We start from the raw sequence: 24202 nt of genomic DNA on the forward strand, positions 1-24202 counted from the left end.
ATGTCACACGGGCAGAGGACAGAGAAAAACAACTGAATTTGTGCAGGTGTGAACATTGTGCAGGAGCTGGCTGAGAGGAAGCACGGTGCTGGGAGATACAGAGATACGTCACCACCAAGCAAGCCGCCACCTGCACAGGGCCATTTTTCATTTGTGGTGAAGGTCAAAGGTCAAACTTTTTCCTTCCCTTTCTCCTCTGGCTTTATCTTTCACAGGTTCCCCCGAATGCTTCTTCTTTACCCGTGAATGTTTCTCCCAATGTTTCTTCTGTCCTCTCAAAGGTCGGTAGTTTCCCCTTCTTTGTCATCTCTCACTACCCTCCTTGACTGTAACTTTCTTCAACCACTTTTTCAAACCCAACCCTCCCTGTCCATCCCCGCTCCTGTCCACCTCACACTATGCAGGCAACGTTCTCACATCGTTGTGGTGGGGTTGTGCTAACGTCGCTAATCCCCCAGTCCACCTCCTTGGTCTGTCAGAGGCAGGGACCGGAGAACCAATCACAAACTCAGGATCAAAGTGAAACAGGCAGGCTTTAATACATGATTATACACAACAGAATTGGGTCAAGGAACAGCAGAACAGGTAACCGGTGTCCGTGGCCAAGTCCGGGCGATGGGTCGCAATCCACACAAACCGGGTACAGTGGATGAGGCAGGTGGGCGTCAAAGGACAGGCGGAGGTCGAGACACAGAGGCAGGAGTAGGGTGACGAAGGGTGCTGGAGGATAAGGAGATCCAGGGTGAGCAAGGGCCGGATCCTAGGAAGGGCGGAGGAGCAGGAAGTTGGCAGGACGGGCAGGCAGGTAAACAGAGCAGGCAGGTAAACAGAGCAGGCGGGGTAAAAGGGCAGGCAGGTAAACAGAGAAGGCAGGGTAAAAGGGCAAGCAGGTAAACAGAGCAGGCAGGGCAAAAGGGCAAGCAGGTAAACAGAGCAGGCGGGGTAAAAGGGCAGGCAGGTAAACAGAGCAGGCAGGGTAAAAGGACAAGCAGGTAAACAGAGCAGGCAGGGTAAAAGGGCAGGCAGGTAAACAGAGCAGGCAGGGTAAAAGGGCAGGCAGGTAAACAGAGCAGGCAGGGTAAAAGGGCAGGCAGATAAACAGAGCAGGCAGGGTAAAAGGGCAGGCAGGTAAACAGAGCAGGCAGGGTAAAAGGGCAGGCAGGTAAACAGAGCAGGCAGGGTAAAAGGGCAGGCAGGTAAACAGAGCAGGCAGGTAAACAGCAGGGAAGCAGAGGCTAGAATCACTGGGAACAAACATGAAAGCAAGAACAAAACTAGCACAGAACAAAAAAACAGGGAGAAAGAGAAAACATGGACAAAGACATAGAAATGGGGACATAGGGAAATGAACTAAAACAAAGACACGGGACGTGACAAGGAAAACATGAAACGGAACATGGAACTAAAAAATACATAGAACGGGGAAATCAGGAGATGACCAGAATGAGGGACTAAGACACGGAACGTGACAGTCTTCACACCACCCTGAGAAACATTCTCAAAACGTTGCGATAACGTTCAGATGACGTTCCAACTGTACAGAAACGCTGAAGAGGCCGCATTAGTGCACTCTCCATCCCCCGTCCCACCACCGTGGAGGGCAGGAGCCAATCACCTGCCGGGCCCCCTGGGTCCGGCCCCCTGGGTTCGACCCCCCGCCTTATCTCTGCGGGACGAGGTGGCAGCCGTCCGGGAAGGCGAGGAGAAGCACTCAAACCGCCAGCGACTCTCCGGGACTCTGAGATTTAATAGCTCTTGTCAAATTCATCTGGAGGTGATTTTATGGCCCCGTGGTTCAGTAATTTCGTTCAGGAGAGGGAAGCTGCAAAAACAGCACTGAATACCCAGCCAGTATGAACACATCGGCCTGGATTCAACAATAGAGCCTCAAAATTGGATGGGGCCTGCAGTGCCAAATTGGAAAGTGTTGCATTATGGGTGCAGGTAATTGTTATTGAGATCTAATCACATTTTTAAGCCTCCTCTAAGGTGTGAGTCATTTCACTTTCAAACCAAGTCATTCCAAAGAATTCCAATAATTGATTTCTTTCCTCTGAGCTTTTTCCACACCTCACTAAATGTCTGTCCGTCTGTCTGTCTGTCTCTTTGTGAATAAACAGAATTGCAAATATTATTTACAGTTGCCTATATCAATATATTATTTCAATTTTTTTTTTTTTACTATTTTAGAAATGTATTTGTAATTTGTGTATTTGTGGTACTGATCACTGGTAATATAAACCAAGTATTTCATGTGTCAGTTTGAATCACAACTGACAACTGTATTGTGAGTCTGATATTGCTTTACGGCTGCACAAATTGCATTGTGGGTGCAAACACTGTTTTCGGAGTGTATGTCTGTCATTTAGCATTCCAAAATACATCCCAAATCCCTGAAGGACAGCTCAGTATCGCCATTAGATCAGTCCTGGTCATCACCTGTAACATTTTTAAGTTACCATCTCCAGCTTTCATTTAAAAAGCGATGACACTTGTGAGTCCTGTTTTATGGTTTTATGAGAGCGAAATGGAGGTTTATGGACCTTCCTGTCTGCAGTATGTTGAGAAGAACATCATTCCATCTTTGAAATATGGAGACAGCGCCTTTTTTGCCCCCGGGCTGATTTACTTCCCGCCCGGTGTCCTTGTAAAGTCTGAGGGTGAGATTGATTCAAATGAAAACGAGGACTTTTTTTTTTCTTGGCTGCGAATCTCGAAAGAAGCTGAAGCTTTGGGAGGTATTGAGATCCTAGCATGCTAATGGCCCGTAGCACGCAACAAAATGTGACAGTTTATAAGGAAGGTTAAATCAATGTTCTTGACTGACTGTTTTCCATCCCAACATCCCAGTCCAATAAAACACCATTAATAATGGTGGAGCGTGTCTCCCACTACAAGTGCCATGAAAGTCAATGGAGGAGGAAATGATGTTCAACATAACGATGACAGGGTGCAGATGATCCAGGAGATTACATCTCCATAAAACACTCATGCATCACAGTAGAAAACACTGCTGTCTTAACAAGTCTGTCTTAACAAGTGCTTTAGTATTGTAATGGAGCAAACACAGAATAAGTCTAGTCCAACAGTAGACTAAATTCAATTTTGAATGAATGAGATTCTCCACCTCAATTTAGTAGAAACTATTAACTTGTTTTAAGTTATTGTTTGCTTGACAAGTTACACATTCTTGGCCTACTGTCATCTCCTTGCCAATATATATATATTTTTTTTCCGCAAAAAAGTAATAAAATCTAAAGACTAAAATCAGACTTGAGGCTGACTTATTTTTTTATTTTTGCAGTGAAGAGCTTCACCACCATGCATTCGCACATTATATTTGGAGTTTATAAACTTAGACACTGGATTGCTTATGACTACGGCCCCAAAATGTATATGAAAATAAATATATTGTAAACATTTTCTTGGTAAGTGATTATATGATTGTGGTTGTGAATAGACATTAGTGATGACAATATTATGTTTCCACCTTACACCACGTAATGTTATTTTTTATAACAGAACTGTTTCTTGGAATCATTATTGGAATTGTCCAAATATTGCTGATGTCACATTTTACATTACATTACATTACATTATTGGCATTTGGCAGACGCTCTTATCCAGAGCGACGTACAACAAAGTGCATACCCATAACCAGGGATAAGTTCACATGTACGTTGATAGGTAATATCAATAAAAGTAGGTCTTAGAAAGGGTGTGTGTGTGTGTTTGAGTGTATTTATTTCGTACTATGAGTCCGACACAGGACAGGGATGGATGAACATGGACCTCACAGTAATTTTTCGGTGACGCATGTCCTCTGCAAGCCCAGGGTGAGCGCTAAGGTCCTTGTTTGCGGGGGGGTGGGGGTGGGGGGGGTTGTACGAGTGAACCTGTCGCCGTGGGAACCCAGCTCAATTCCGCAGAATGTATTAAAGAGCAGGTCACACACCGCCGGGAAGGTCAGTGCAAGGTGTACGTGTTTCCCTCTTAAATAAAACAAATGACGCGAGTAAGGGCCAAGCAGGCGGGTTGGGAGTGAAACACCCTTTATTATCACAAATAATAATAAAAAATGAGCTCACCTGCAGTGTATTCCCCTGGCTTTCATTACAGTACAGGCATTAACTGTGTTCAGTAAGCTATATTTCCCTGTGAGCTGCCCAACCAAGAGCAATCATTGAGGTCAAACGCACTCAAAAGGATCAAATCTGATTTAGCCACAATGGAGGAGGCTGCACAACAAATTGCCGTCACTATTGCGAGCTGACAGCAGTGGCCCATTAAATACACTTCATATGCTCGCACATACGGGCAGACACCCTCACATGCGCGCGCGCACACACTCGGTCAGCACTCAGTGTATTAGCAGAGTGCCAGAACCCCTCTAACTGCTGCTGCCTCTCCAAACTCCTCACATCAAAGTCCCATTTGATGTTTGCCGCTCTTGGACAACAAACGCTAAAACCACTCCGCCCGGAATAAAAGGATACTTTTAAGAGGCTAGGGGCTGAAGATGCTGTTTGAATTCTCCAGGATGGGGCTCTCCTTTGGCTTGAGGGGACACGCTCAGGCCAGACAGCATTAAGAGCTGAAGGAATTAGGACCCCGCATGGGAACCCCCAAATGCTCCGCCGTCCGCCATCAGACACTCACAGGTTCACGTTTTGCAGCAAACGTAAATGGTAAATCGTAAATGATTGGTATTTATATAGCGCCTTTATCCAAAGCGCTGTACAATTGATGCTTCTCATTCACCCATTCACACACACACCAACGGCGATTGGCTGCCCTGCAAGGCAAACGTGGTCGAAAACGACCAAATGGGCTGTGCCCCTTGGACGGTCATAGTACTGCATCCAGCTATGACCCGCTTGAAATTACCAGCTACCTTGGGTGTCTCGGTGGGGCAGCCTGTAGAGCACTGACCGCATGCTCACTGTGAGCCGCGACGTCGGCGGTTCGAATCCGACCGTCTGACATTTGTTGCATGTCTTCCCCTCTCTCTCGCTCCCATTCTTCCTATCTCTCTATACTATTCTGTCCAATAAAGCTGAAAAAGGCCTAAAAAATATCTTTAAAAAAGAAATTACCAGCTACCAGCTCTTTCAAAACCTAGCTTGAACTGTTTTTTTAAGCAGGATAGTTACTTTCCGAGTTTCTAACAGTATGTGTTGTGCATGACACGTTTATTGTGTTTAGCACAGATTTACAATAGAGATTACAAGTTAAGAACCATGTAGCACATCACTTTTGTATTTTGCACAGTTTGCCTAAATGTGTAATGTAAAAGTAATGTAATTCCATAAGATTGACACCTCAATTTATGTTAAAGTTTAAGTACAGGCCTCCGGCAGAGCGGCACCTTGTGTTGAGTCATTCTCACGATCGTGAATATTTCATGTTGTGTACATGCCTTGTGTCAGTGCCGTGGTCTGTTTGAGACACTCAGGTCAACACTACCTGCATTTGGCAGCATCTTAGCACTGTTTCCCAGAATACAAATGTCAGAATATAAAACATCACTGACTGACACTACACATATTCATTAACAATGTAGGTGCAGGTGCAGGTGTGGAGCCTGCCAACCTCCCCCCCCCCCCCCCCCCCCATTTCAGGGAGGGCACCTCTAGATGCTTCATATCACCTCTCCAGGACTGATACGACAAACCGATAATTCAACTGGACGATAATTCACCTGTCCGTGTATGAAAAAAATACATATTTCGGTCGAAGTTTGCATATTTTATTTGTAAAAGTGACATGGTGTGTGTTTTTGCATAATTATGGGATGCCGTTGCTAAATGTTAGCACAGAGAGCTGACCTCTGCAGGGGGAGGGGGAATTGGGCTCTGGGGCGCTCTGGAGGCAGGGTTAGGGTATGTCACCGCTCTTTGTGAACAGTGTGGGTGTTTTAGATAATAAAACCAGAATGAGAACGCTGATGCCTGTGGGCCTTTGAATCGCGCTTAACTGACTGACTGAGAGCAAATTTCTTTGGTTTGTTTGAGCCACTCAATACTTTTACAGAATCAAAACCATCCCCCTCCCCCCCAGTCACACATACACGTCCTTCTCTGTCTCCCCATACTTAAAAAACCGTTCCTGGGTGCATAATTCACACCCAACCTTGGTCCAGGAGAGCCGCAGGGTCCGCTGGATTTTTTGGGCTCAAGAAATAATGTGGTGACTTAATTGTGCTATAAACTATTTTAATTAATCAATTCAATGCTGAGTAACAACGGAAACGAGCACATAAAATGGTTCTTCAGGCCCGAGGTATGTACCTGCCCTCACAAGACACGCGCAAAAAATGTGAGTTTACAATCTGTGACTGAGGCTGCTACCGCCATGCTAACCCCCTGCCACTTCCCACCCCCTGCAGCCTGCTGCCTGCCATCTGAGGACCGGATGAGCTGTGTGTGTAGGAGGTGTGGAGGTGCAGAAGTGGAAAGGTGTGCTCACTGCTGAAGGGTGGGGGGAGACGATGACAACGTGTTTGTTTACTGTAACGTTCGGTCAGAGATCCAAGCGCAGACCGAGGGATAATCTGAAACGTGGTTTATTCAGTCCAGAGTCAAAGTCAGTAGATCCAACACACAACAGCTCAAAATCGAGTAGTAAATAAACAGTCCAAGGTCAAAAACCAAAAAGCAGAAGTGCAGAGGTACAATAGGATAAGGCAAGCGGGAAGTTGAAAAATACAAAAACAAATATCAAACCAAAACTCAGACAGCGACAAAACAAAGGGGCAAAGGCAAACTGAAGGTTGGGCAAAGGCAAACTGAAGGTTGGGCAAAGGCAAACTGAAGGTGGGGCAAAGGCAAACTGAAGGTTGGGCAAAGGTGTGTCTCTGGAATCTCATACAAAACAGGCTTACTAGAAATCAGCAACTGCAATGATGATGAACTTTCTGACAAGGGTTCAATCAAAGACTGGGGTTTAAATACATGAAGGGAAGTGACATACTAGGTGGGGCACGGGAGGGCTAAGCAATTAAACAATTAAACAACAGGTGAGGAACATGAATGGGCAATATTACGATAACAAGGGGGAAACGAAAACGTGAACTGGGTACACATAGACGAACACATAAAACGTACGGCTCTGGATCAGGGAGTGGACATTTGCATGGAGTAGAAGACGTAGTGACAGCGAGAGACAGGTGTGAACACTTCGCTGAATCTAAAGCAAGTAATCAGTGATAGAATAGGGAGGCGGAGTTACAGGACAGGATTGAAACTGGAGATACATTAGTAAGTTAGTTACGTGCTTAAATCTAAATTACCCCAAACTAGTGACTTGTTAGTTAATTAGTTAGACAGACAGTAAGTGTGTTAATATAATTAGTACTGTACAATATGTATGTTAGTCGTTATTAGTAAGTATAGTGCTATACAAAATTAACTAGCGAGAAAGCAGGAAGTAAGGAAATGCGAGACTGGGAAGGAATCGTTGAAACCCGGAAACTACCGAAACCACCTGAATAGTGCCGCACGTAGACAGGGGAGTGACTCTGACTCGAACACATACAGACACAGACATCACAGGGGAATGATGAGTGCAAGGAATAATAAAGTATGAATGAACAGACCAGATAAGATATGAAAAATAATAAATTACAAGAATAACAATAATAAACTAACAGATACAGGAACATAACAGTTTACGCATTCAGTTCCCAGTTCCGAGCCTCTTCCTCATCGCTTCACATAAAGGATTTACATTTACATTTTAGTCATTTGGCAGACGCTTTTAATCCAAAGCGACTTACAACTGCATAGGTTCTTCCACAGGTGAAAAGCATCAAATCCATAACTAGTAAAACACACACGAAGAGCTGTTTTAAACAAAAAGACAACAGTCATTGCAAGTGCAATTTTATTTATATATATATTTTCTATTTTTTATTAAGGGTTAGGGTTAGACGAGAGGGATATCGGAAGGAGGGGGGGGGTAAATCAGGAGGGAGGACTAAGGTAAAGTCTGAAAAGGTGTGTTTTTAGTCTGCGTAGAAATACAGGGAGGAATTCTTCTGTCCTGACAGTGGTAGGCAAGTCGATGATGACTTGCCTTGTTTGTGTGCAGTAACTGCCCCACCCCCCCACCAATGATGCTTGCTTTAATAAATATTGATTTCAATATTGATTACAAAATGGAAATTTAATTTTTAAATGTCAGGAGGTATTTTTCTTCTTTCTCTCTGTCTTCATTGCCCTGTCCTCTTCCCACTTCTTCCCTGTTGAAAAAATAAGCTCTGGCCATAGTTGGATTTTACACCAGGGTTGACTTTTCTTTCTCCCTTTCATCTTCTTTCTCTGTCCTGTAGGCATTTTAGTGCTGTGACTGCACAGCACGGTACCTGTGCATATTCTGTTTGCTGCGCTGTATTACATGTGCTGCACAGCTGCGCTATGTCAGCTGTGTGTGTGTGTGTGTGTGTGTGTGTGCATGCCAACGTCTGCTACTGCGTGCGTATGTGCGACAGCTATGTTTGTCGCCTGTGTCTGTGTGCTTGTGGGGTATATATTTGTGTGCGTGGTGAGTCTGTTTGTGTATGTGTGCAGTGTTGGGGGTGGGAGGGGACCGCTTGGTATCCACTAAGGTCACCGAGCTCGATCAATAAAAGCCTTTGATTTCAGTGGGGAAACCACAGAGAACGGATGATAGATAGCATCTATTACACCTCTCCGTATGACTCCAGCGAAAGAAAGCACCTCTGCCCTCATCTCTCCCCTTCCCCCTCTCACTCTTTCCCTCGCTCTTTACTGCTTTACTCCTGCTTTAAAGATATATCTTTCCGTCAAACCCTGACCCTTAGTCAGTGTGAATTATTTTTTATGTAATGGAAAGGGTTAGGATTGCGGCTGTGCCAGATGTCTCTGGATCAGTTGGTTGGACAGTAAAGACTTCAAGCTGTCACTACATCCTAGTCCAGGGATCAGAAACTCATGGTCCTTCAGGGCCAAGAACTGCTGGTTTTCCAGACTTCCTTTACCTGGGAGTTAGGTGTGAAGACAGAGTGGCCAATCAGTAGCAACAATTACCTGGGAGAAAAGAAAACAAGGTCTGGACTTGGATTTGTGCCTGCCCGACACAGTTGTGACGTGCTGTGTTATTAGATTTTTGCTCATGTACAAGCCCTTCCCTCGGAAGATAACCCTTGGTCACCGTTTTGTGCTGTGTCATAAACCCCCTTTATCCATCCTCCTGTATCTACCCTGAGACACTTTGAAAATCAGCCAGAAAAGGGGCCTGTTTCTGGCATCCTAGCCAAGCCTGAACTTATATTTTCTCAGTGAGATGTAGCTTCAATTGTGTGCTGTCCGTAGAATCATGAGCGTGCGATGTATTGTGGACCTCGATCGCCTGTGGGCTGTCTGTTCAGCCCGTGCGCAAACGGCCACACTGTGTGAGCTTTGCCAGCTCACAAAATCCGTGCGGCTGCACGAGAGCCATTAATATTTATCTGGTCTCTGCAAAGTGGCACAATGCTCCTTCTACGCCTCAGCAGCCTCCAATACCAGCCGTTAACGTGCACACACACACGCAGAATATGTAATTAGGGACTCCAAGCTGAGAAACAAAGCGAGACTTGTGGTCCCTACTCTCCCAGTACCCCTTGACTTGTTCGAGTGCGATTACATTCCCCCTGAAGCGAATGACAGTTCTAATTACTGTGCCCCAACATCCCCCAAGCCACCCAAACTCTTATTCAGGGAGGTTATTGTACAGTCTCCATGCCTGGCTGTAGTGGTAAGATCATTGTTTTTGTAGGAGCATTTTTATTGTAAGTATGATAATAACATATCAGGAATTTTACTTGGAACAATGCTCTTCAATTGCATTGAAGTAAAGTACATGAAAATAATAAGTATAAAATACCTATAACTATAATGTCTATGAAAATAGAAAGAGAGATATCTCTGGGGTATGGTGCTGTATGTGTACAGGTTGAGGGATGGGGGGTGGGGAGGGGGCTAGTTGCAGTATCGTTAGCATGTTAGCATGTCAATCGGACCAGGTTTTTGAGGCTATATATTGCACGCATATAAAGCCCCACTACCTCCATCCCTGACCGCTGTTACTGTGGAACCAATAGGAGGGTCAAGGAGTCACCCCCCCAGGCTAAAATAAGTGCAACTAAGTAAGGAGCAGAACCTGCTCAACCAGTGCGGTCTTCAGATCTGAAACATGAGAGAAGCTCGTTTTCAGACAGTCAACACATTGGACCCCACCTAACACACTGGGTCCCCTAACACACTGGGCCCTCTAACACACTGGGGCCCCTAACACACTGGGCCCCCTAACACACTGGGTCCCCTAACACATTGGGCCCCCTAACACACTGGGGCCCGTAACACACTGGGTCCCCTAACACATTGGGCCCCCTAACACACTGGGCCCCATAACACATTGGGCCCCCTAACACACTGGGCCCCATAACACATTGGGCCCCCTAACACACTGGGCCCCATAACACACTGAGCCCATAACACAATGGGCACCCTAACAGGCTGGGCCCCCTAACACACTGGGTCCCCAAACACATTGGTCCCCTTAACACACTGGGGCCCCGTAACACACTGGGCCCCCTAACACACTGGGTCCCCAAACACATTGGGCCCCCTAACACACTGGGGCCTGTAACACACTGGGCCCCCTAACACACTGGGAACCCTAACAGGCTGGGCCCCCTAACACACTGGGACCCCTAACACACTGGGCCCCATAACACATTGGGCCCCCTAACACACTGGGCACCCTAACACACTGGACCCCCTAACACACTGGGCCCCCTAACACACTGGGCCCCATAACACATTGTACCACATTGGCGGCAGCATGCTAGACTGTGGCAGTGTCTCGCTATCTGCCGAGGGGGTTACGTTGGGAACAGCAGCTCAAGCAGAGCGCCTCAGGCATTTCTGGGGGGCGCGTTCCTGTCAAGGACGATTATGGGAAAGATCACGCATCAGAATGTGCATGCCACCACTCCCAAAATGAAAAGCATGGAGAAAAACATCCCACGTTCACCTTATAGCTTGAAGAAAATGCATTAAAAATGAAAAATGGAAATATACGGCTCATTTTGAGGCTCTTACATCAGCATTTCTCATGCGGATATCAGACACTGTTGCATTAACTGCTCCTCTCGCTGACGGTGTGGTACTCCTGGAAATCGTTAGCTGCTCCTCTCGTTGAAGGTGTGGCACTCCTGGATGTCATTAGCCGCTCCTCTTGTTATCGGTAGCCCAGGTGATGAGCACAACATAATAATTTACCTTCTATTTGGTCTGTTGTGCAGAACAGACAGACATGGAGCCTACAAGCTCAAAAAAATCAATATACCTCCTTGTCTGAAAGTTTTTTCCCGCTTTTGTGAAAGGGGTGGAAGGCTCAGCACCTCCTGGGGCCTCCTGTGGCCCATTGAGCGTGAAGGTGATTCTCTTCCTTTGTTTGTTTTGTCCTTTTGTACCTAAGCCACGTCTGAACCCTGTAAGGATATGATTTCCAGCTTCTTCACTTTTGCTGTTGCAACATTAAGACGACTTGATTAGTGGGAGAGATCAATAAAACTCTCATAGGGGGGAAAAAACAGAGAAACCAAAAAAGCAGGATAACAGACACAGGCATGATGTCTTTTTTTGTTAATATTTAAAGCACCTTGTGCTTTGTGCCTGAAAGGTGCTGCATAAATCAAGTTTTTATTATTCAAGTTATTAGAAACAGCCTTAGCTCATTTCTTGGGGATCATTACTGGTAAGAGTGTTGTTTTTATGACCCTGACTCTAACATTGACTTCTGCCTGAGTCACCCTGAGTACTTGTCATGTCTTCATATCTTTTTTTAGAGAATGACTTTGATCGATGGATGGATGGTTGATTAAGACGATAGACACAGAAAGCGAGACATACAGGAAGCTAGACAGACAAAATGGTAAAATGTCATGCCTGCAACGATCTACTATATCCTCTGGGCGGCCAAACAGCGGTCAGACCCATCAGAGAGCTCTGTTTGTCAGGCTTCACACTCGGCTGCCCCCCAAAACACCCTGGGACTCCCCTCTCCCCCTCCGCATTTCCACTACAAGCCTTTTTAAAGCCCCTCCTGGACCTGCCCAGTTCTGCCTCCCTCGCAATACCACCATTTGCAGAAAACACCCACAGGGGGGTCCGGCTTTTTTCATCAGTTGAACAGAATTTCATCAATCCTCACAAAATTCAGGGCCAATAAAACATTCTGTTTACTCTGGTTCTGAAAATGAAATTCTCTCCTGTTTCAGATCTGAAGACTGCACTGGTGGAGCGGGTTCTGCTCCTTGTGAACAGTAAAGGTAAAGCTAGTGAAGCACAGTAAATGTCTCGCGAACGTCTCCTGACAGGTTACCGCGACAAGGCGACAAAACACTCAAATTCACTCAAATTAAAAATAATGTTGTTGCTAGGGGTGATTTCACCTTTAGCTGACTGGTGCCGCACTTGACTTAGAAATCTTCGGGTGAGTGAGAGGCTAGGGTTCAAATCCCACCTCGGCAAATCTCTAACTCATGACACCAGCTGGTTGCATCTTTGCCGTGCAAACTTTCCACCTGTGCTGCATCACCACCACAGACGTGGGCACATCCTCCCGAGACCCGGCAGGAAAAAACGCGAATATTTTTCGTTTTTGACATAATACATGTGTCTTAGATGACAAAAACCTGTTTCAGTGAAACATGTCGATCCAATTTATTTTTATCGAATGACCCTTGTGTAGGTTTCAGCATAGTAGAATATGTGGTTCTTCCATAGGCTCATGTCCTCTACCTACAAAAAATAATTGAGTCTAAGGAGGATATACAATAAGTAGCAGTTGCCTTTTCTCTCTCTCTCTCTCTCTCTCTCTCTCTCTCACACACACACACACACACACACACACACACACACACACTGTCTCCACTCTCTCTCTCTCTCTCTCTCTCACTCACACTCACACTCACACTCACACTCACACTCACACTCACTCTCTCTCTCTCACACACACTCTCTGTCTCTCTCTCTCTCTCTCTCTCTCTCTCTCTCACACACACACACACACACACACACACTGTCTCCACTGTCTCATACGGGGAGTGTGGAGTCACCCTGTCACTTCTCTCCATACAGAACTTCACCCGCCCCCCACCCCACTCCATCCCCAGAGAAGCTGCAGGAACACAATTTACCGTTGAGATGTAATTCCCACATGTGCTCCCCTCAAGTCCTCATCAGTCACCCGCACCAGACGTGTTTTCACTCACGCCCCTGACCCTGAAGTAATTCACTGTCTCATTTCAATAAAATGATCTCTGCCATGCCCCTATCACTCCTCCAGCGTCTTCCCTGCTCTGGTTCCCTATGGCAATGCTACCGGCCTGCTCATACATACAGCTGCAGAGGTGTGGAATAACAATGCCATCCACCAGGGCGGCACTGTATTAGTGTAACAGTCTGAGGGTTGGGCTTGTCATCTGAAGGTTCAATTCCCAGCGAGGACACTGTACCTGTAGGCATGGTACTTAACCTGAATTGCTCCAGTAAATGTCCTACTGTATAAATGTATACTATGTAAACAAAAGTTTTACTTAATGTAAAAGTTGACAAAGTTGAGTAAGTCACTCTGGATTTGACCAATTCTAGATACTTAGCGGTGGGTAGCCACAGTGCAGTGCCTGGGGACCAACTCCAGTTCTGCAGCCAGTGACTTCAGGGCAAGTTCGAAATGTCGGAAAACAGACTGGAAAAATGGGAAAGATCATGCATCAGAATGTGCATGCCACCACTCCCAAAATGAAAAGTATGGAGAAAAACATCCCACGTTCACCTTATAGCTTGAAGAAAATGCATGAATACAAGTCAAACTTGGTGAATCCAACATTTCTTACTGTTAAAATTTTTTATCTGATAATTGTCCTGTAGAAATGGTCTATATTTTGTCTCCAGTATACTAACCACATACAGTGCATCTGGAAAGTATTCACAGCGCTTCACTTTTCCCACATTTTGTTATGTTACAGCCTTATTCCAAAATGGAATAAATTCATTTTTTTCCTCAAAATTCTACACACAACACCCCATAATGACAACATGAAAGAAGTTTTTTTGCAACTTCATTAAAAATAAAAAACTAAGAAATCACATGTACATAAGTATTCACAGCCTTTGCTCAATACTTTGTTGATGCACCTTTTGCAGCAATTACAGCCTCAAGTCTTTTTGAATATGATGCCACAAGCTTGGCACACCTATCTTTGGGCAGTTTTGCCCATTCCTCTTTGCAGCACCTCTCAAGCTCCATCAGGTTGGATGGGGAGCGTCGGTGCACAGCCATTTTCAGATCTCTCCAGAGATGTTAAATCGGATTCAAGTCTGGGCTCTGGCTGGGCCACTCAAGGACATTCACAGAGTTGTCCTGAAGCCACTCCTTTGATATCTTGGCTGTGTGCTTACGCTCGTTGTCCTGCTGAAAGATGAACCGTCGCCCCAGTCTGAGGTCAAGAGCGCTCTGGAGCAGGTTTTCATCCAGGATGTCTCTGTACATTGCTGCATTCATCTTTCCCTCAATCCTGACTAGTCTCTCAGTTCCTGCCCCTGAAAAACATCCCCACAGCATGATGCTGCCACCACCATGCTTCACTGTAAGGATGGTATTGGCCAGGTGATGAGCGGTGCCTGGTTTCCTCCAAACATGACGCCTGGCATTCCCGCCGAAGAGTTCAATCTTTGTCTCATCAGACCAGAGAATTTTGTTTCTCATGGTCTGAGAGTCCTTCAGGTGCCTTTTGGCAAACTCCAGGCAGGCTGGCATGTGCCTTTACTAAGGAGTGGCTTCTGTCTGGCCACTCTACCATACAGGCTAGATTGGTGGATTGCTGCAGAGATTATTGTCCTTCTGGAAGGTTCTCCTCTCTCCACAGAGGAACGCTGGAGCTCTGACAGAGTGACCATCGGGTTCTTAGTCACCTCCCTGACTAAGGCCCTTCTCCCCCGATTGCTCAGTTTAGACGGGCGGCCAGCTCTAGGAAGAGTCCCGGTGGTTCCAAACTTCTTCCATTTACGGATGATGGAGGCCACTGTGCTCATTAGGACCTTCAAAGCAGCAGAAATTTTTCTGTACCCTTCCCCAGATTTGTGCCTTGAGACAATCCTGTCTCGGAGGTCTACAGACAATTCCTTTGACTTCATGCTTGGTTTGTGCTCCGACATGCACTGTCAACTGTGTGCCTTTCCAAATCATGTCCAATCAACTGAATTTACCACAGGTGGACTCCAATTAAGCTGTAGAAACATCTCAAGGTTGACCAGTGGAAACAGGATGCACCTGAGCTCAATTTTGAGCTTCATGGCAAAGGCTGTGAATACTTATGTACATGTGATTTCTTAGTTTTTTATTTTTTAATAAATTTGCAAAACTTTAAAAAACTTCTCTCATGTTGTCATTATGGGGTGTTGTGTGTAGAGTATTTTTTTAAAACAATATTTTTTAGGCCTTTTTCAGCTTTATTGGACAGTGTATAGAGACAGAAAGAATGGGGGTGAGAGAGAGTTAAAGACATGCGACAAATTGTCAGACGGTCGGATTCAAACCGTTGACGTCGCGGCTCACAATGAGCATGCGATCAGTGCTCTGCAGGCTGCGCCACCGAGACACCGTGTGTGGAGTTTTGAGGGAAAAAAATGAATTTATTCCATTTTGGAATAAGGCTGTAACATAACAAAATGTGGGGAAAGTGAAGCGCTGTGAATACTTTCCGGATGCACTGTATGACAACATTGATATGTAATGACAGTCTCTGAAGAAATGGATAAATCAGACCGAATAAGGGCATTGTATACATGGAATATAAAATATTACATTAAAGGTTATTGTGGCTGATGCATTTGTAACAGGTGGGGGCATGTTGGAACACAGCGTTACAACATGCCCCGGATGTATGAAGTGTACTCCTGCATGGGTCACAGTTTGACTTGTGTCAAAACTGTTCTTCCTCATAATCCGCAAGACAATATTTGGAGTCTGTGGCCTTCACAGTTAATCAGTGAATCAGTTAATCGAAAAAAAAGGTTGGTGAACAAATCCTAGGCCAACTTACATGGTGCTAAAACACAGATTTGTTAATAACTCTTGATGAAGTTTTCAAATCATCCTGCCACCCACACATGATGTCAAGCACACATCAAGCATGTTGATATAATACATAAATGAAAACAAACCCATAATTCTCACACAAATACAACAACGCAAAACCCCCGTTTAAACATGCCCCGTGTTACTTTGTGCCCCTGTCTGCCCTACTCTCCTGTACTCATTAGTAGTTTCAGAGCATAGCATTACAGCACAAGGATAAAATCTGTTCTTTAAAACAGGCTAAGGCGTCCCTATCCCAACATAAATCATAGTTTTATCTCGTCCAGTATTAGACCATTGCTTCAAGCTGCTTTCCTAGACTGTTATCCCCACGCAGACGACGAGGGATTGTGCCATAAGATGAAAAACAGGACAGTCTAAGGCAGTAAATTATAAGTTTGAGATACCTTGAGTCATCACCACCAGTAGCTGGGGCTGTGACAAATTACACATCCTCTTTCGGGTTTGATCAGCATCAAACCTCACCGTGACATTTTTCCCTGCTGTTTCCCAAAAGGTCACACTTTATTTTAAGGTCTTGTAGCTACCAAAGGATTAAGAAAATAAACTTTACTCTTTGTTGCTCTTTAAATTTCCTTAAAGGCAAAACAGCAGTGAGTAAAATAATGTAAACTAAAGCTTGGAAAATAGTGTTTAATTAAAAAACGGTATTTTAAAATCTGTGAGAAGAAAATACATTTAAAAAGGATTATTAAATTATTTCTACATTGTGTGATAGATGATTTAGGTTTTTTAAAACTTTTTATTAAAGGTTTATACTATTCTATCTTCTATACTATTCTGTTAATTTACATTTAAGCATCAAATCTGAACATCTTGCGCAGAAAATCTACAGAACTACATTTCAAACCAATTTCTATATACATACAAAACCAATAGGCTTAATTGTATGAAATTATAACTCTATTTTTTTCTACTTGCTTTCTTTGCACGAGTAAACATTTCCCAGTATACAGTATGACAGGGCTCTAAGAGAGGGCCGAAGATATTTTAAATTAAAAACAAATATTAGTTCTAATTTTATACAACTAGATTTGGGATTCAGCCACATTTCGAAGTGATAATAAAACTAACCAATAATATTTTGCCTCTAAACAAATGGGTTCTTTCATCGATGAAATTATAACGAGTTCCACCAGCTGGAAGTCCTAAGACAGATACAACTCTGCACGTTTGACAATTCAATCACAATTCAATTTCCAGCAGTTTGTAGCAACTCGCACCATGGCGGCGGCTACGACCACTACTGAGGAGAATGATAATGTTGTTCCAAGCTTCTTGTTATCGCCATTTCAAGATCAGACTGAAATGAAAAGTTGGATTTGGAGAAAAGGGGGAGAATAACACCTGTGGTGCTTAATCAGAAATACCAATGGACGACAGGAGAAAAGTATGCATAAAATAAACGAAAACTAAGACGTTCCGTTTAATGCATTTAGAACACATGCAGCTTGGTAAATCGGCTGAGTTTATGCATACAGCTAAACTGAAGTGGTGTACGTTCAACCATCATTTATGCGAGCTATCAGTTTTTTGCAAGCGTCGGTGTGTTTAGAACAGGGGTGCACAACAAGGGCCGTTCCGTTTCAGGATTTTGTGCCAACTTCTGGTCTTAATTATTTAATTGACTCAGTCATATCTTATCTGACATGTGTATCAGTACCGGCTACAACTGCAGACTGCAAGTGTATCCTAATGATTTTACTGTGCTCAAGTACAGGCTTGAACCATGGTAATTTATAGAGCGGTCAGAAAATTGGTTGTAACAAAAACCAGTACGCAGGCAAACCCCCGAGATCCGACAACCACTTATGCACCCCTTGTTTAGAATAAGCGCAGTTGTCAAATACTGATTCAAAGTTATTATTCCACACAGTCAATCAGCGTCAGTGTTAAAATTGGTCAATGTTTGTTTGTAACAAGTTGGGTTTGCTAACTTCACTAATGACGTCCAATGATGTTATTCATTATGAACGAGGAATAACAATGGTCAATGGTCCGTCCAAGCGCAACCCAGCCAAATACCTTTGATTGCAATGGAGAAGGAATTGCCGATGGAATAAGAAGCAAGGGATCAGCCGTGTGACCTAACTATCAACTGTTACTTCAAAAATGGAACAGGAGACTTCGTGTTCAAGTAGTCTGTACTTAAGGTTAGACTTCTGTTCTGTTGTAAATAGTTTTGCTTCTTGGTTGAGGCCGACGTGCCGTGAGGTAGGCCGCTGCGCCGTTTCTGTATGTGGATGAGGGCGTACAGGTTCTGTATGTGGATGAGGGCGTACAGGTTCTGTATGTGGATGAGGGCGTACAGGTTCTGTATGTGGATGAGGGCGTACAGGTTCTGTATGTGGATGAGGGCGTACAGGTTCTGTATGTGGATGAGGGCGTACAGGTTCTGTATGTGGATGAGGGCGTACAGGTTCTGTATGTGGATGAGGGCGTACAGGTCCTGTATGTGGATGAGGGCGTACAGGTTCTGTATGTGGATGAGGGCGTACAGGTTCTGTATGTGGATGAGGGCGTACAGGTTCTGTATGTGGATGAGGGCGTACAGGTTCTGTATGTGGATGAGGGCGTACAGGTTCTGTATGTGGATGAGGGCGTACAGGTTCTGTATGTGGATGAGGGCGTACAGGTTCTGTATGTGGATGAGGGCGTACAGGTTCTGTATGTGGATGAGGGCGTACAGGTGTTACATTGCGTCAGGTTCGCATTGAGTGCATTCTGCTTTTGATTCATCCAGAATGATTTATCATATCATTTATTATGCATGCCAGCATGTTCTGCACAGTCGTGTTGTATTACACAGTTTTTGGTGAAATTGGGTCGTTTGGCTGCAGACTTTACAGGCTAGGATAGGAAACGGGACAATTTGTCTTGTATAGAAAATAACGTAGATGTGTCATGTTGCGAATGGTGCGCAGTAAAAGCTATGGTTATGTGCGTGATTGTGCCTTGCGTGACAGTTTTATGATGTAGATTACGTGCTGCTTGCTTCAATTAAACATCGGATGAATCAGTGTCATATTTTGTTATCTCCATGGATGCGTCTTTGTGCATGGAACTTCATAGCACAACCAAAACAACTTGTCACTCCCACTATTTTTAGACATCAGATTACTTGTTTCAGAGCTCCAAATGTAATTATCAATGTTTGCAATGTAGACGATACGATACACTAGGCTACAGCGTGCGTTGCTTTGCTCATGGTTGCTAACCCTCGACCGAACTGGAGAGAAGCTCGCTTTCAGAGCCCCTAAACAGAGAATCTTTTACTGGTACAGAAGCAAATGTTGGCCCTGAATTTCGTTAGGATTGATGAAATTCTGTTCAACTGATGAAATTCTGTCAAATGATGTTCATTTAACTTAAAAATCTTGTTCACCTCAGTATATGTTTTTCTGGGGCATGAATAAGAAAAATATATACAAAACAGAATTATAATTGACACTGCAACCAACAACTGACTGTTGCACAGAATAGACGGTATTAATAGTCTTGACCTAATTTTAGCAACCACACCCACACAAGAAAGCTGGCCCAGGTAGTTGCAGGTATATATATTAATATTTTCTAAAAATAAAAAGGGATGCTGAGACTCCCATTAGCATACTGCGGTTTGATACTGTACTACTCATAGTAATGAAACTCAGCAGCTTATCGTAGTGGTTGAAGGTACAAGCAAAAGGCTGTCTGTTCCCCTGTTAATTAGGACTCTTAATGAACCATGTATTCCAGTCCCAAAGCAGGATTATCCTCAGTTCTGCCTGGCACTTAGCTGTCAGACGTATCTTCATTAGTTAATCTGAACCCTGTTTACTGTGGATGTTGATTTAAAAAATGCTAAAGCTTTATGCTAGAGCATCCACATGCCTAATTTCCGAGCTGCCCTAAAATGGCTCATGGGTTTGGCACCCACCTCATAGATGAAACGGTCAGTTCAGTTTATCTCCACTTAAAATGGCCATAACATGGATTTAGGCAATGTGGACTTCAAATCTGAAACTGGAGAGAAGCTTGCTTTCAGAGCCCCTAAACAGAGAATCTTTTACTGGTACAGAAGCAAATTTTGGCCCTGAATTTTGTGAGGATTGATGAAATTCTGTTCAAAAACCGGACCCCCCTGTGGGTATATTGCTGGCAAATGGTGGTATTGCGAGGGAGGCAGAACTGGGCAGGTCCAGGAGGGGGTTTAAAGAGGCTTGTAGTGGAAATGCGGAGGGGGACAGGGGAGTCCCAGGGTGTTTTGGGGGGCAGCCGAGTGTGAAGCCTGACAAACAGAGCTCTCTGATGGGTTTGACCGCTGTTTGGCCGCCCAGAGGATATAGTAGATCGCTGCAGGCATGACATTTTACCATTTTATCTGTCAGTCTGTCTGTCTAGCTGCCTGTCAGTCTGGCCAGGGCCACTCTGGGCACTTCACACTGTGCTACCCCAGGACATTCCGTCTGTCCATCCGCCCTCTGTCTGTCTGTCTGTCTGTCTGTCTGTCTGTCTTACAATTGATCGCAAATTCTTTTCAGCAGTTGGCCAAGGTGATTGCTCTCTAGAAGGACGGCTATTAAATAATTTATCATTCCATCTGAAAGGTGTAGTCTACCTGGTGTGTGCTGCTATGTGTGTCTGTGCCTTTCTCTTCTGTCCTTGATCTACCATTATACCATTCATTAAAGCTTTCAAGAGTTTCTGGAAAGAAGCTCACTGATATTTTCTTTAAAATCATTGATCCTTTTGCACCAAGACAATTCTGCAAAAAAAAAAACATACTCAACAACTTTTAAAACTGTTTCTCAGTGCATCAAATAAGTAAATAAGAACATTTGAGGATGAGAAACCAAAAAATATTTTCCAGTACCAGGGCTTGATTTTTTTAAGTACCAAATATATTCATAGAAACAGCCTGCTTTAAAACTTTAACAAATATCTTCAGAATAATTTAGAAGTCTTTCAGACATAATTGTCAGAGGTAATAACTAGTATCCACCCTGCAGGTGAGAGAGAAACATCACAGGCCGTTTTAATTTTTAATTTCTCTTAAAATTTCATATTGGAATTCAGACTTGAATACTGATGCTGGGCCGTCTGTCTCTCTTTCTCTGTCCAGCTCGTGTTGTGCGTGACTGCGTGTGGAGAACTGCGCCTTGTGCTTCCGTGGTACTTTTCCAAATCATTCCCTCTTGGTTACACAAGAGAAGTATATTTTTTTTATGTTGTGTTTTTACATATTGCTCACGTATAAGAATATTTTATTTCAAGGTCTGGTCACGATTCAATTTCTGTTGATCTCCCGCGGTATCCCTGCTGGAGATCTTATCCTCATCCCTTCTTTCCATAGTAATTTAAACTTGAGTAAATAACAAAGATATGTTCTCTGCGCATCTGTGCATCGCTGTGAATACCTAGGACCCCATGAATGCCTGTGATTTGCCTCTATCTGTGCACAGATTCATTGCTGCATTTCTTTACTTGACCTTAATATGGAACATGAGTAAAAAGCTGGGAAACATGATTTACATTGTTCTGTGGAGTATGTCTCGGTCATGTGGGTATTTGAGATATTTTAACTCTTTAGATGCTGGAAATACTCCTGAGGATCCCTTGGAATTTTCAAAGAAATGTGGTATTTGCCTAAATCTAAATGTGTAGCAGTATGAAAGATTATGTTCTGAATATTGAACATTTTAAATAAATAAGTATTTGATGTTGGCCTCCTGTAGGGTTGTGCCTGGCGTCTTCACTGAGGTTCCCTTAGAACAATTTAATGAACGTTAGTTATCTCTGGAAATAACCAACTGAATTAATGAAAAAGAAATGCAGATTTTATTTCAATTATATTTATATTGACATACACACACACACACACACACACTCTCGCTTGCTCATTCTCTCTCGGTCTCTCTCTCTCTCTCAGTCTCTCTCTCTCTCTCTCTCTCACACACACAGACTCACACGCATGTATATACTATGTATTTTAGGTACATATACGTTTAAGCACATACACTCAGTGAGCACTTTATTAGGGATTTATTAGACTTATTTTTTATACTTTGTGGTGTTCTGCTGCTGTAGCCTTTCCTATCCTTGAGGTTTGACACATTATTGCAACAGTGGTATGAAGAAGAGCATGTCTAAACACGTGTAGTTATTTGTGTTATGGTCACCTTCCTGTCACCTTCGACCAGTCTGCCCTTCTCCTCTGACCTCTGCAGAACTGCTGCTCAGTAGGTGTCTTTTGTTTTTCGCTCCATTCTCTGCAACCCTAGAGACTGTTGTGTGTGAAAATCCCAGGAGATCAGCAGTTTTCTGGGATACTCAATCCACCGTGTCTGGCATCAACAATCATTCCACAGTCAAAGTCACTGAGACCACATTTCTTCCCCATTTTGATATTTTGTGAACCTCTTGATGACACCTGCATGCTTTTATGAATTTAGTTGCTGCCACACGATTGGCTGATTAAATATTTGCATTAACATGCGGGTGTACAGGTCTACCAAATAAAGTGCTCACTGAGTGTATATAGCAAAACTGCGCAGCATGCTAACTGTGTGTGTCAAGCTGAATAAAGGTGCTTGGGTGCGTGCTCTGTAAATAAATCATGTCACAAAGAGCAGTCTGACATCTTCATAAGAGCTCCCCGTTGTGTTGTGTTTTGATGACTGATAAATCATCCCAGTAGCTGGGAATTTCAAAGGTAAATAAGGCCCCTTTGTCATCCTCTGCTCTGTGTACCAATAACATGATTTATTCACTCTCCCCGCTCACAGCGTCTCGGTCTGATCTCCCGCAATTACGCAGGATCTCCAAAAAAACCCCCCAACTAAAACAGTTCTTCTGATTCTGAGCTGACGGCGAGGCGGGAATGAGGGACGTGGAGAGGATGGGAGAGAAGGACTGAAGGTGGGATAAAGGGGCGGAAAAAGGGATTGAAAATGAAGGGCAGAGCCCGGAGAGGGATTTTTTTTCTTTTCTTTTCAAACGTCGATGAAACGGGTGACTTGCTTGACAGGGGATCCCATGAAGCTCCTTCTCTTTGATGGCGTCTCCGGTTATCGCTGCCTGCCTGCGTCTGTTTCAGCGGATGAAAGAGCTGGTGGAAACGGCAGCCCTCTATCTGCGAGCTTCACCGATGGCTGATAACGCGACCGCTGAATACCCACCCTAATCTCCCTCTCTGCAGGAACATCTTTACTTTAGGATGAAGAATATACACTCTGAACCACTTTATTAGCTTTTTATTTGACTTGCTGGTCTTCTGCTGCAGTAGCCCGTCCACTTCAAGGTTCGACAGGTTGTGTGTTCTGAGATGCTGTTGTGCATCCTACTGTTCTGTTGTGTGGTTATTTGAGTTACTGTCACCTTCCTGTCGGCTTCAACCAGACTGGCCATTCCCCTCTGACCTCTCTCATTAACAAGACATTTTTACCCACAGAACTGCTGCCCACTGGATGCTTTTGGTTTCGCACCATTCTCTGCAAACTCTAGAGACTGTTGTGTGTGAAAATCCCAGGAGAGCAGTTTCTAAGATACTCAAACCACCCTGTCTGGCACCAACAATCATTCCACATTTAGATCACACCACGGTGACTTGGACCGCATTTCTTCACCATTCTGATGTTTAGCCATGTTGGGTGGCACCGTGGTTGGCACTGTTGCCTCACAAGAAGGAGGTTCCAGGTTTGAGTCCTGGCCTGCCCAGATCCTCTCTGTGTGGTGTTCGTAATGTTCTCCCCGTGTTCGCAAGAGGTTCCTCCCTGGTTCTCTGGTTCCCCCCCTCAATCCAAAGATGAAAATGACCTCTGGCACATTTAGAGAAATATTATTAATATGCATTGACCTGGTCAAATAAACTTAAAAAAAATTTATTATATGAAATTCTCCAATTTATCATGCATATTTATGTGGATGAGAACAGACCTGGGGAAAATGTACATTTTTCAGAAAAGCCTTTACAATGCATTATTTATAACAACAAATATATATATGGTATTGTCATTTTACTTTTCAGAAGTTTGCCATGAATCTGCTG

The sequence above is a fragment of the Conger conger genome, chromosome 12 (genome assembly GCF_963514075.1).
Source record: "Conger conger chromosome 12, fConCon1.1, whole genome shotgun sequence".
In the NCBI taxonomy this organism is placed as follows: domain Eukaryota; kingdom Metazoa; phylum Chordata; class Actinopteri; order Anguilliformes; family Congridae; genus Conger; species Conger conger.